This window comes from Nilaparvata lugens, chromosome 8 (genome assembly GCF_014356525.2).
Source record: "Nilaparvata lugens isolate BPH chromosome 8, ASM1435652v1, whole genome shotgun sequence".
NCBI lineage: Eukaryota > Metazoa > Arthropoda > Insecta > Hemiptera > Delphacidae > Nilaparvata > Nilaparvata lugens.
The window spans coordinates 34,976,042-34,990,680 of record NC_052511.1 but is presented as its reverse complement, the minus strand read 5'-3'; the positions used below and the strand labels follow the sequence as shown (position 1 = coordinate 34,990,680).

Sequence of the window (14,639 nt, the reverse complement as noted above, 5' to 3'; positions counted from 1 at the left end):
GGTCGCCTGAATTGGGAATATCTGGAACTCAAAATATCTTGCAGCTGGCCGGAATTGGAAATATATGGAACTCCGAATATGTTGACAGGCGGAACTCCGAATATCGTGCAGGCCGGCGGAACTCAAAATATCTTGTCAGCTGGTGGAATTGAAAGTATGTGGAATTGGAAATATATCGAACTCACAGTATCGATCGTTATTAGGGAGACTGTGTAAATGTGTGATGAAACAAATTTATCGCAAAACAAATATGAAGGGTCTATAGTGAGGTCCACGTTATAATGACTATTAGATCAACTTTGGTTTTGCTATCCTTGTCTATCATTCGACAAAGCCGGTGGTATTATCCTTTCTAGGTCCACAACGATGCCAATTATGTTTATGACACTGTAGAAATATAATTAATTAATGCAGAGAATCGGCATCGCTATTCTTCTATCTTTATCCACTGCCATTATAACGTGGACCTCACTATAATAATATAGTTAACCTAGAATTAATTCATCAACAGTCGTCAGTCGGGGCCGCGGAATTGGAAATATCTGGAACTCAAAATATCAATGTTAAATGTCCTATGCTTGAAAACTGTTGCTGGGTGGAACTCCGAATATTTGTCAGACAGCGGAATTGGAAATATCCGGAACTCGAAATATGTTGCTAGGCGGAATTGGGAATATCTGGAACTCAAATTACTTGTTTGTCAGATGGCGGAATTGGAAATATCTGGAACTCAAAATATCGGTGCCAAAGTGGGAATACTGGTAATGTGTTTGTCATTGAGAAATGGTTCAAGTCTGACTTATTTTCTAGAATGATATGGACTAATTAACCCACTTAGGGTAATTCATAGCTCATTATATATTAATTTTGGACGGAAATATTAAACTCAAACTTTAAACAGTAAGAACAACTTGGCTGATCTTTTCGGACTTGTTTTTCATTATCAAAATTTGGGAATATAATACTTTTAGACCTGGTTTGTCGTTTTTTTTGAATAATGGACTATTCATATGATTTGCGATTGTACCAAAAAATAAGTAGAAGTAATTTAATATTTTCCAGATAATATAATATTTTATAATAGAATAATAATACGTACATATCTATTATTTTTTAGAAAATTTAATATGTTTCCAATATAATAGCATTAAGTTTATAGGTTATGTTATGCATAATAATAATAAGGTAGGTGTAACGTTCATTTGCATTTTGCAACAGAAACATCTTCTTATAGAGTATTGTTTTACAGGCTAATCTTTTTTTATGTAATGTATTCAAATGTAATTATAATTAGGATTGGGATAATACAAAAATATACTTTTTGCTGAGTGATATCTATTACATTGTGACAGAATTTTGGTTTCTCAATAATTCTCATCCTGAGGTACCGTAAGTTTAATGTGGACTAAGTTACTAAAGTTGAAAATATTATTTTAAAATAGCAAATTTAATTTATTTAATAATAGGCTAGCAACTTTTATTAATTTCTTTGTTCTATCATTAGAATACTTGAATAATATTAGAAGTAGGGGTACTGAATAGGCTAAATATATTTAGACCTAATTCCCTATTGTGAGATATTTATGAATTTCATCTTCTTTTAAATACTGTAGTTAGGTTACTGCATCATTTATTCAATAAATTAAATAAAAAAGGATTTGCTAACATAAGTGATTTACATGTAGGCCTACTGCAGTCAGGCTACTTGTTGGAAAATCCATTTAGAGAAATGATTCAAGATTAAGCTTAGAGTGGTTTAGCCAAATGTGGATTGTTTTATAAAATAAAGTTTTTCAGTATTTTATAAAAAGTTCTCCATTAACCAAATTATAATCTGAATGAAATTCAACCAGACTCACTGAAGCCCTAGAGCTGATTGGATTGGTTGTTTGAGGATAATTTATATACGGTACTCAGACTACTGTAATTTGTAGCATCATAGAGAAACAATAGCATAAAAAACATCTCATGGTGTTTAATTTAATGGTTTAGTATAGGGCTCTTATGTTGTAAATTTCACTGTTAACTCAAGCCGCTGGTATTTTGCTTTATGGTAACTCAATATAAATATAATAACTCTGGTACTATGAGGTCCACCTAATGGCAGCATTTGATAAACATTGGTGTTGCTATTCTTGTCTATCATTAGACAAATGTCTAATGATAGACATTTATAAAGGAAAGGACATAGAAAGGAAAGTAAGTAAGTATCAAGTAAGTAAATCAAATTGCTTTGGAAATTGAAATAAGTTTAGCTCTATCCTCATGTTGCTTCACATGATTGTTTTTTTACAATGTAAAAATATACCTAATTAATTAGACCTTACAAAAAGATTTAATTTAAATCATGAAAATTTATGAATTACTAATTGAATAATATATTTTCTTGACGAATAAAATATTATTTATTATTATTAAATAGAATGCACATTTAATATTAGGTTACATCAGATATGTTATTCCGAATCAGCTATTCACTATTATAGGAGCCAGTGGCAATACAGGAAATCGGCAACGCAGTTGTCCTATCTTTTCTACTGGCATTATAGCATTGACCTAACTATAAGCCTACTTGAATGAATGAATTTATTTGCCAAAAACAAGATACAAACATAAAAATTAAGGAAATGTTAATCTATTTAATTAGAAATTATAACAAAATGATATCCTTATTTATGATAATAGTATTAATAAATTAAGATTAAATTTATGCTCACATGCATGAGTACAGTAGGTGAGGCAAAAATACCTGCAGAAGGAAGATTCCTTGTTTGCCAGTGTGACTCGTATAATCAGCTGTACTTAAGTATCGCTGTATTTATTTACCCTCTTTAAATGAGTAGTTTTCATTTGATCGCCAACTTTTTTCATGCTAATGTTAAATTTAATATTATACAAAAGTTTTCCTTATAAATTAACTTGAACTTATTATTTATATTTTACAGTGCCAAACTGATCAACTGCATCCTAATGGAACGTTCAAGATGTGATTCAGTAACTGATACGGTTGTTGCAATAATTATTTTTGACCAAGTAAGTAAACAATTCACCATGAAATGGAATTTTTGCTCCAAATCAGTATGGGCTGGGACACACAGAGAACAATCTGCGGGAAGCGGTCAGAGTGGCCTTCATCTATATTTTAGATATTCATGTCTATAACCTGCTAAGACCTCTCTGATTCCTGTCTGCAGATCGCTGTGTGTGTGTCCAAGCCACAAAGTTTTATAAATATTGTGCGCCACCCACTTGGAAAACATTTTACAGGTGACATTTTTGTACTGTTTCGATTTGGATACTATCAAAAACAACTTGAATATGGTAATTTTAAAAAATCGATTTAATTTACTTAGAATTGATATTCTGAGAAATCAAATATGTAATGAGACAGGCAATACTTTCTTGATCACTTTATACTTGTTTTCAACACTCTGGAAACGCTGCTGCATTGTGGTCGTCAGGCTAGTTTTACACTCATTCGGTTCGTTTCGTTTTTGGCAAATCCCGATAAGTGTGAAACGGTAATACGGTTTGAATTCAGTACCGAATAGAAACCGCATAGAACCGAACGCCTATTTGACACTTGACTTTAATAAATTCCATCAGATTTCAATTCGTTGCTAGCGAGAGGCTACTTTCACACACTTTCGGTTCGGTTCGGTTCGTTTCGTTTTTGGCGAATTCCTATAAGTGTGAAGCGATGATTCAGTTTGAATTCGGTACAGAATAGCAACCGCATAGCACCGAACGCCCCCTCGACACGAATAGGTTTTATCATATTCGAATTTGTTGCTAGGGAAACAGGAAGAAACAAAGTCTTCTACACACGCTGGCCTTTTTTGTTTTTATTTTAACCTGATATCGTGATTATCTGTTTCAAAATTTCCCAAGTCAAAATCATATGGTCAATTCAATTCTGTTAGTTCACAGGAACATTTTTTTCTCAATGAATAGTTTGCCAAAAAAATATGAGAGATATAAATTAAAACTCAGGGAGAATTTTTTTCCACGAATATTATATGATTTCATCAATGGAGAGAAGAGATGAAGTTCATATAATACCATGTGTCAAAACAAGGAACAAATTTTCAATTTAAAGAAATTATCTCTAAACATCCAAAATTAACATAATCAAAAAGAAACTATTCAAATAATTCACAATTTTTAATTAACTTTTAGGGTCGGTTTCCGAGCTCGGGATTTAGCTAAGTTCTAGACTTTAACTGGCTTTAAACTCTGGAGTCAGAAAATTGGCTTTCCGAGTCAGAGCGTTGACGTAGTCGAGGACTTAAATAGACTGTGTAGTTTAGAGATCACGTTAGACCCTGGAGTTTGTAATTTCGCTTTCTGAGTGAAGGGCTTTTAAGTCCTGGACTTAAAACAGCGTGATTTTAAACCCTCGACTGGGGTAGGGTTTAAATTCAAGTTCTAGACTTAACTGAGCAAACACAATTCAGTTATTGTTTTGGAGAAGATAAAAAGCCAAATAATTGTCATGGAATACAGTTTTTTTTTCAAAACAAATACGTTTTCAAACTCAGTAGCCTAATTAAATTTTCATTCATAATCACTGGTTAGGATCAATGATCAATAATAGCATAACGTAAAATGAAATGTTTATTCATTCACCTTTCAAAGGTTTTGCTTTGAATAGGCCTACAAAGAAATCGAAACGTATTTTCACAAAATAGTTTGGAGAGCATGCTCATTTGAATTGTCCCGCTGCAATCAGCTGTTTCCGTTTTGCTATAATGCCAACAATACAACAGCAAAATATTGTGAATTTCCCTCATGTTTACTGCGTTAAAGTCCTGGACTAAAATAAGTCGAGAACTTGATAGACTCCGGAGTTTAGAAGATAAAATCGTGACTCAGAAAGTCAATTTAGACCCGAGAGCTTATTTTAGTCCTAGACTCTGTAAGTCCAGAACTTATAGATCCCGAGCTCGGAAACCGGCCCTAAGTCTAGAACTTGAATTTATACCCTACCCCAGTCGAGGGTTTAAAATCACGCTGTTTTAAGTCCTGGACGATTTTTGATAAATCCTTGACTTGGAAAGAGGCGAGAATCTAATTCAAGTCCTGGACTTATAAGCCCTTCACTCAGAAAGCGAAATTATAAACTCCAGGGTCTAACGTGATGTCTAAACTCCAGGGTCTATTTGAGTCCTCGACTACGTTAACGCTCTGACTCAGAAAACCAATTGACTACATCTTATTTTGAATCTGACTCCAGAGTTTAAAGCCAGTCAAAGTCTATAACTTGGCTAAATCCCGAGCTCGGAAACCGGCCCTAAATTTTTGTTGTTCAAGAAATAACATCTTACAATTTAACACCAGCTGTTATATTTAAATATGATGACCTGTGACCTGTGAAAATCCAAACACAGCTGTTTTTGAGAAGAAAATACCTAATTAGAACCGTACGAATTGAAACCTGACATGTATGAAAGCCTCATTCGTTTTCGGTAACGAACCGAACCGAATGCGTGTGAAGCGTCTAAGCCTCACTGTGCAGAATAAGCCTCGTCGACAGAGTGGTGGTCATGATGTGGGTCTGTCTACCCGCTAACTTTTCAGGGTCTTCTTCAACTAGTCCTCTTTCTATGCTTCGTACAGTAGCTGCAACCTTGTTCAATATTCTTTTGCTCAATAATTCAGGCCTATTCCTGGCCAAGGTTGAAGTCACTTCCACTACATGGATCAATTTTGCTTGTAGATCTTTTTATAGTGATGAGTTTCTTCATTTATTGTGAACATTTGTGGTTTCCATTCCACCATTAAGGCTGATTCCAGGATAAACATTGCAGGCAGAGTCAAAATGAGGCCACAAAGGTTGAAATAGTTGTCTACAATGAGCAACTATCTTGAATAATGAATCCTCAAAGTTTCATGAATTTATTTGCTCCCAATTCAGCAATGGATCGGATCTCACCCAAGATTTAAACTATATATCGCAAAAAGTAAAAATTATGAATTGAGTTTTTTTTTTCAAGATTACGTCCTAAAGACTCCAGTCATGGAGTATAAGACAAGTCATGTTATTACATAATAATTCTAACACTAAATAGTTCAACCTAGTTTAGGTTTGAAAGGAATTCTTGTACACTATAAAAAGCTTTATCAACTAAATATTTTTTCATTTGTTTTTTGAAAATCTTCAAATCATCATTACTTTTCAAGATTTGAGGTAGCTTGTTATAAAATTTCCTACCAATATAATCTGGTTTTTGTTCAAATAACCTACTATTGTGACCCATTATATGATAATCTGCTCTGTTTCGCGTATTATACTCATGAACATCTGAATTCTGGATCACACCACTCGTTTTCACATGCATTACAACTTCATATACCTACAAAGATGGCACAGTTAATAGACCAAGCTTTTTAAATAAAGGCCTACAAGAGTCTAACCTATTCACTTTCTCTATACATCTGAGTGCCTTCTTTTGAATCTTGAACACTCTGTCCATATTTTGTTGAGATGAATTACCCCATACTAAAATAGCATACCTAATATGAGATAGTATAAGTCCATGGTAAGCAGTTAACAGTAGTTTTTTATCATTCAGCCTAGCAAGCTGCCGCAGGACAAATACCCCAGATGATATCTTATTACATATCCTCTCAATGTAAGGATGCCATGTTAATTTCCTGTCCAATAAAATTCCCAAGAATGCTACTTTCTCTTCTTGGTCTAATTCATTTTCCTCTACAAACACATTTATTTCTCTATCCTCTACTGAATTATATTTACTTTTGAATTGTAGGAATTGACATTTCTTACTATTTATTGTTAATTGCCTTGCTTCAAGAATTGGACAATTGACTGTACTCCAGTAAAAGCATTTATTTCTAGACTATCTAATAAATAATTGTTAAAGATAAGCGATGTGTCATCAGCAAACAACAGAGCTCTGGGATCTTTTAACTCTTTTGGTAATTGGTTCACATACAACAGAAACAGTAAGGGACCCAGAATTGAGCCTTGAGGTACTCCAGCCTGGACCTCCAGTTTTTGAGATTTAATTTTTACTATTTCATTCCCATCCACCTTGGTAAGCTCAACACACTGGTTTTTACCTAAGAGATATGATTCAAACCATTTTAGTTCTATACCATTCACACCTACAGTTTTTAGTATTTCCAATAATATTCTATGGTTCACACAATCAAAAGCTTTGGATAAATCATTTTCCCTTGTAATGTGCTTCATTTAGTGAGACCGATGGTATCCAAATCGGAATAGCCTTCTTTGAAAAATGTTACCATAAAAAGTTTTGAAAAGCGTGATGCACAACCTTAAGTTATCATTCTTATCAAACATGCACCTGCCACTCCCACTAAACTGTTGACGTCTTGCTCAAGTGACTCCACTGAATATATTTATGAATACCGACTAGCATAAACTAACTTATTGCCTAAGCACAAAGCAGGTTCAAAAACATCACATTCATATTAGGTGTACTTCGTCTACTTGAGCCTACGTTTATTTATTATAATTTTGTACCAATTTTCACTTAGATAAGACTAAAACTACCATAATTTTATCTTTGATAGATTAACTATAACAATTTTAACATGTCTAGCTATTATGCTTATCAACTCATAAAATATTTTGTATGCAACATCAAAATAATTTAATATTTTATGTTCGCAAGTTTAATATTGATATTTAATGTGTTTTTAAGAGCATTCTAAAAGAGATATATAGAGAAATTGATGTTTTTCTAGCTCAAAAATGTAAACTTGAATCGTGAAATGTGAAGAAAATCATACATTGACAGCCTATCATTTGCATTTGAGCATGTTCCTACTGCTGGCAGCAAATAATAGGATAATAATATATATATTTTAAAATATTGAATGCTGGGATTATAATATTAATCATACTTTTATTATTACAGATTGAATCCACAAAATAATTGAAGAAATGGTTTCAGATGATTACGAACAAGCGCAGCTATCTTTGGAGGGGTAATGCACCTACTGATATCCCGTGATAAGAACTTGGGAGAGATTTAGTGAAAACCTGGAGAACGGCCACTTAGCTCACAAATCTGAGCTGTTCACATCAAGCTGATATTTGTGACAGCCATTATAGCTTTAATCATGTAAGTAAACACTCGATCAGACTATAATTTTCAATTATTTGTATCAATTAACTGCGCCCGGTTCTACTCAGAATAACAAAGGCACAGGTTTCTTTCTTTAAACTACAACAGTACTATCACCGACAGGAGTCGAGTCGGAGCAGTGGTAGCGGACGGTCGTGTTTCGAGGAGGGCAGATAAGATAAACCGTTTCTTGTTTATGCCTTTCGAAATCTTTTTTCATCGTAGATCTTGTCCATAACCTAATAACTTACTTTATTAATTTATTCTTTCAATTAATACGTAATAATCTTTCTAATAATAACTCATCATTAATAACATCAGTAATAAATCGGTATTGTACCTCTTAAAGTCTACTAAAGTATTTAGTACTTGTCTCTCTATTTGAACTTATTAGTTGTGAATTCATTCATCAGTAACCATAATCAACCAACTTAGCTGTATTAAACTGTATTGAATCGTAAATTATCTCTTTATAAATTGTAGGTTTGAATTACTCTTACTCATAATATTAATATACTTTTTATCCATCCAGGAAATTGAATAAACTAAATTTTTATATATCTGATCATTACCAATAAATATTCCACTGTATAAATTCATTACCGTATAATCGGATACAGGCCATTAAACCTTAAATAAAATAAAAAATAAATAAAACAGGAGTTCTACTATTTTTCTCTTTGGGAGGATGGTGGGAGTGTTTACCGCTACTCCTGGAAACAATTCGTCCACTAGCATCCGTCATAATGATCATTGAACACAACTTATTTGTACATCTATATGAGATTTGTCCCTTCTGGGATATGTAGCTTTTTAGAAATTTGAATTCGTCAACCCACATTAAACCATCCATTACACTAAAGTCTGCAGTCAGATTATTTCGTTCTGAATTTGTCGTATTTTGATGAATAAAGCAAGTAAACAGCAAAACAAAAAAAACTTAAATTAGCCAACAGATTATCATGCAAGCAAGCTAACACGTATTTATATTTTTAATACTAATCTTGCATCCTATAAGCCTATTTCAATTCTTACAGCTCATCATGAAAAATTAATTCAGTAAGATTATTGTTATAGTTGAGCGTTAAATATTCCACTAGGTAATTGGTATCAGGCATGTCACACTTAACTTTATTTTTTGAATCATTAAATTTATCTGACAATCAATATTTTCATTTATATCTCAATACGGACTTCCTATGTGCTTAGTCATGCAGCATTTATTATTCCGAAAACATATTCCTTCTCAATCAATTAGTAGTAATATCTATCATTAAAGTGTTGGATTAAATAAAATAGATAGGTAAATCAGTGTTCCAAAGATGAATTTAATGCGTTCATAGTTGTTGATTGTCAGTAGATGGTCCAGAAAATACGCGATATACGATGAATCACACAGAATTCCATATTATTTCCATCTTCCATTTTAGGATGAATATAAGCTGAGCTAAATTCAAAAAATTGTAAATTATTCTGCCATTCTTCAGTAATTAATGAATGCAATATGAACAACTCTCTTTCATGAGGTGAATCATTTTTTCCAACATTTTCCAGTTTCTCAATGATAGGGGAGTTATAATTATTTGTATAGGTCTTCTAAGGAACCATTATCTTCAGCTGGTACCAATCAACTAAACTTCAACTCCAAACCACCGTATTAATACCAGTATACAATTTATAAGTCTATTACAGCTGTTAACTTTAGATGCTAAATCATATTATCACAACATTATCTTCAATCATGATCATCTTCCCGTTCATCGGTAGCCGCTGGGCCGACAATTTTGGAAACATAGGTCTGTAGAATGGATTAATAAATAATTGTTATTAGTCCCCCTATCAAATTTTCTATTCAGAAACCATCCCCAATATTCATCACACAACATATTCCTAAAGTTTCATGCCGTTCTGTCAAGTAGTTTTTAATTCTATAGGGAACAAACAAAGTAACAAATTAACACATAGTCTTTTATATATATATATATATATATATATATATATATATTATATATATATATATATATATATATATATATATATATTATTTCTTTCTTACATAATTATCTTTCTGTTGTTTCCACTTATTTTTTTCTGTTACAGTTTCTCGATTGATCAAAGCACCACAGACTGCATCGTTCGTCACCTCTGCCTTTAAGCGCGTTATCACCTACTCCAATAAGCCACCCCAATATCCTTAATAAGCAATAGAAGTTCTTATCGACTGTGTATGACTCATTAATATCCATGTTCTGTATAAATTTATGTGATAGGCCTACTGGTATTAATGTTGATGTACCGTAATGTTTTTTGCTCATGTATAATTGATAATAATACATTAAAAATAAATATAATGTTAAATAATTATTATTGTTGGTTTTTATTGAACGAGCGTTAGCGAGTTCTCACTTTTGACTTACTGAGGGCCAAAGTCGTCCGTCTGTTTGTATGCTCTGCAATAACTTTAGAAAGAATTGATCAATCAGTTTCAAATTTTTCAAACCTTTTTACAGGTCAAGTTACAGGTCAGTTACTTTTTACAGGGACACAAACTACCGCACCGCGCCAGCACCGTCACCGTGTTTGTTGCCCGCGCCGTCACCGACTAGTTCAGATTACTTTTTGACGGTGAAGGTGCGGCTGTTTAAGGCTGTTCGGTACACTTTCTATTATTTGAAATGGATAATATTTTTTCAATATAATTTTATTGTTAAGATCATTATAAGAGTGAGAAAAAGTGGCAACTGAAATTTTTAAGTGGTATAATAAGCGAGTTATGGGTTGTAGAAGTGCTAACTTTCCAGATTCCGTTTTCTTTCCAGATCATAAACGGTTTCGACTATATTATTAGAACTTCTCTTGAAATTTTAAAAAATTATTCTTTCCAAACTAAAACATTTTATTCCCCATTTCGTTCATAAATAAAAAAGTAACATTTTTTGCAAATTCGATAACTTGTTTATTTTGGCATTAATCGCAAAAAAACGCATATTAGAACAAAGCCAATGATATACTGAATGTATAAAAAAACTCCAATGGAAAATTCAAAACCGTTTATGATCTGGAGAGAAAACAGAGTTTAGCACTTCAACAACCCATAACTCGCTCATTAGACCACTCAAAAATTTCAGTTGCCACTTTTTCTCACTCTTATAATGATCTTAACAATTATATTGAAAAAGATTATTCAATTTAAATAAAAATAAAAAGGTTTACCGAACAGCCTTAATATAGAGAGTAAAAAACTTATTGAAGAGACACAGAATTATTCAGTTTTGTACGATCAAAGTGATGAGAAATATGGTTGAACGGAGAAATAAGTTGAAGTAAAAGTAGAACCAAATACGTTGAGCCAAAGGTATAATAGACATAATATAATAAATAATTAAATAAACAACAAAAGGTATTAAATAAGGCACCCGTGACTGTGTCTTGAATTTTAAATTTAAAACTAATTACTAGTAGATGCAGAAGGTAACAATTTTATTGCAGATATATAGTATTTTCGAAACATGACTGATGGTATTGTTAGGTACTGAAATATATACCAGCACTATGATTCTCATTTTCTGTGTCTACAGGTAATTAGTTTAAAATTTAAATTATAAATTCAATTTAGATGTAACAAGATTTAAATAGTGTTCTATTATCAACATTAGTTTAACACATTCAGAAATCAGACCGCAGTAGCACTACAGAACTGAGACACTGCTGTCGCCCGGATATGTGTGCTCTCCCACCGCCATTACCGTGTCGTGGGCTTAGCTCGGCCGTACGTCGGCGCGGGCTCGGTGCGGTTATATATGTCCCGGCCTTGAGTCTGCACACAGGCGTTTGCTTTTTTCTATGACTCTGCTGCTCCGTGCGTTTGCCTTAACACATGGCAAGATGAAATACAAAAGGTTGCAAACAAGTTTGGTTATCAGTAGTGTACTATAAATATCGGGGACCGAGCTTCGCTCTGGAGTACAAAAGCATAACAATTTATTACGAAAGAAGAAATTAAAATAACATTCATACAGAAATGTTCTATCTAATCACAGTAAATTGAGATTAATTCCCAGAGGAATGCAAAAATTTCCCTCACAAAGGCCTAGTTGCACAAAAGCCGGTTAAATTTTAATCCTGATTAACTTCATGTGAACCAAATCAGAGAAGACCATTTCAAAAAGATGGATCTACTGATAGCCCGGCTTTTTTGCAACCGGCACTAAGTACCTGATTGAATGATTACAAAAGTTCAACAGCTGAGTCATAGTTTTGACACAGTCCCACACACATGAACTCGCTCACTCACTAACTTCCATCACCAACAGACGACGAAATAACTATTATCAGCTATTTTCCAAGGATGAATAATAATTATCCTTTTAATGTCCTTCAGCGAGTTTTCCCAGGGATGAGACCTAGTGCAATCGAATCTTTATATTATAAACCTACTATCTTCTGAATTTCGTGAGAATCGTTAGAGCCGTTTTCGAGATCCAGTGAAATACAAACATATAAACATCTAAACATGTGAACAGAAGTTGCTGTATAGGATTATTATGATATCTGGGCATGAAATTTACATTATGTACAATACTCTGAATAAAACAAGTTGAGACTTGACTAAATATCTGTATTGCCAATTTGTGCAAAATATTTCAATATTCTTGCGCAAGTCCTTAGGACTGAATATAATTGATTTAGAAAATTGCACTGGTGATGTGAAATTAGAAGATATATCAAGTCATATGGGCTTTCATGAAAGATTTTACACAATTCGACAACACGGATATTTTGTTGAAGAATCAATTTATTTTATTAAGAGTAGATTTGCGCAGGAATCAATTCTGCCAATAATTGAGCAGAAGAAAGCTTGTGTCGAAAATCGATTTCAGGCTTCTTAGAAAACGATTTTTTAAATGTTCGATATATCACACAAAATGGTATTGATGTGGTTTTTTAGGACCTGGTATTCTCAAACTATTATTTTCTTATAATAGTCCTACAGTATTGTATTATTTTTTTAGCACAGGCATTTATATTATGCAGACCATTATAGTCTTTCAAAAAAGATTATAAGCTTGGTGTACCAGTACTTTTTATTACCGTACTTGATAATGGTGCATTTGAGTACATTAGGTTCTTTTTTGTAATATTCATTTTGTTTTGTAAATAAATTGATTTATCTAAAAAAAATGACAGCAAATTATATAATACCATGATATATAATAGACTGAACCCAAAACTGTCTCTCTCAAATTTTAATAGATTAAATGTTTTCAAATAAATAAGGTTTGATTTCACATTGCTAAAATTTAGTCCAACTCTATAAAAAAAATAAACTAAGAATTTTAAATTTCCAAAGTTCCATGGAACCGGTGACTTATATTGAAAATGGAATAAAAAAAATTAGAAATGAAGTTTAGTTTACATTGAATTCAAATTATACAAATATTGGAAGATTCATGTTGAAAGTAAGCTTACATAAAATTTCTACCTAGAAAACAATATTTTGAATTAATATAATGTGAAGTAGGTAGCCTACCGTATTGTTATGAAATGATAGCTTAATGCACATGACTTTGCTGATATTTCAGCAAAGATTGTCATTACCGTATGGAAAAATAGATTTTAAGATACCATTACAGTAACTTAGTTGAATGGTGAAATCAAACACAAAATTTAATTGTTTATAATCAGCATTCAACTATAAGTTACTGTAGTGGTATCTTGAAATCTATTTTTCTATAATGACAATCTTTGCTGAAATATCAGCAAAGTCATGTGCATTAGGCTATCATTCATAACAATACGGTACTTCACTTTTTATTAATACAAAATATTGTTTATAATATTATTTCAGAGAAAATCAAGAGCCGGATATCATAATATGTGATCGAATTCTGCAGAATAAAGTTTCTGAGTGATTGAACTGTCGTCGCTATGAAAAATAGAATACGCTAGTTTGAAACTTCCCGCTCATTCCAGTCCACCCAATAGCGCTACTTCGCGCTAACTTTTTATCCAATGAAATTTCAAATGTGCAAATATGTAATAATGGTGTAGCCTACAATTCAAAACTTCCCATCATTTATATTCCTGAATTATATATGGGTTTTCAAGTCTGCAGGCGAGCAGAAAAAATATGTTATGGGTAATTCCACAAAAAATGATTACATGACAGTTTATGTAAGTACGGTACCTACGTTAATTAATGAAAAGGACCGCTCGACTGATTCCAAACCATTTTTGGTTTCAAATAATATGGTTAATTGCTCTTTTCAATCTAATACGTCGTTTTTGATCAACTTCACAGGAGATATAATAAATTTATCATCTCCAATAAAAAGGATCAACTTTAATCTCTTTCATCTTCTAAAATCATCTCAACAAAAAATGAGGTCTGGGCGTATGGAATACACCCCCTTCCCCGACGTTGACCAGTGCCTGTTTTTGACCCGAACAATATGGTACAGTAATCCTATGCTTAATAAACACAACTAAGGGCCAAGCCACATGAGTAATATTTTCAGA

General features: G+C 32.6%; 1 long non-coding RNA gene across 14 annotated transcripts; it reads left to right on the top strand.

The window, feature by feature from the left end:
* The first annotated feature begins 520 nt into the window (after window positions 1-520).
* Window positions 521-10,482, top strand: LOC120352714. 14 transcript variants are annotated; one of them, XR_005572053.1, is made up of 4 exons: window positions 521-761; window positions 2,946-3,033; window positions 7,911-8,117; window positions 10,221-10,482. It is a non-coding gene; the product is annotated as an uncharacterized LOC120352714 (long non-coding RNA). The 14 variants fall into 14 exon arrangements; XR_005572059.1 differs by having other exon boundaries at window positions 746-761; window positions 7,947-8,117; XR_005572054.1 differs by lacking the exon at window positions 521-761 and adding an exon at window positions 884-900.
* Window positions 10,483-14,639: the final 4,157 nt, after the last annotated feature.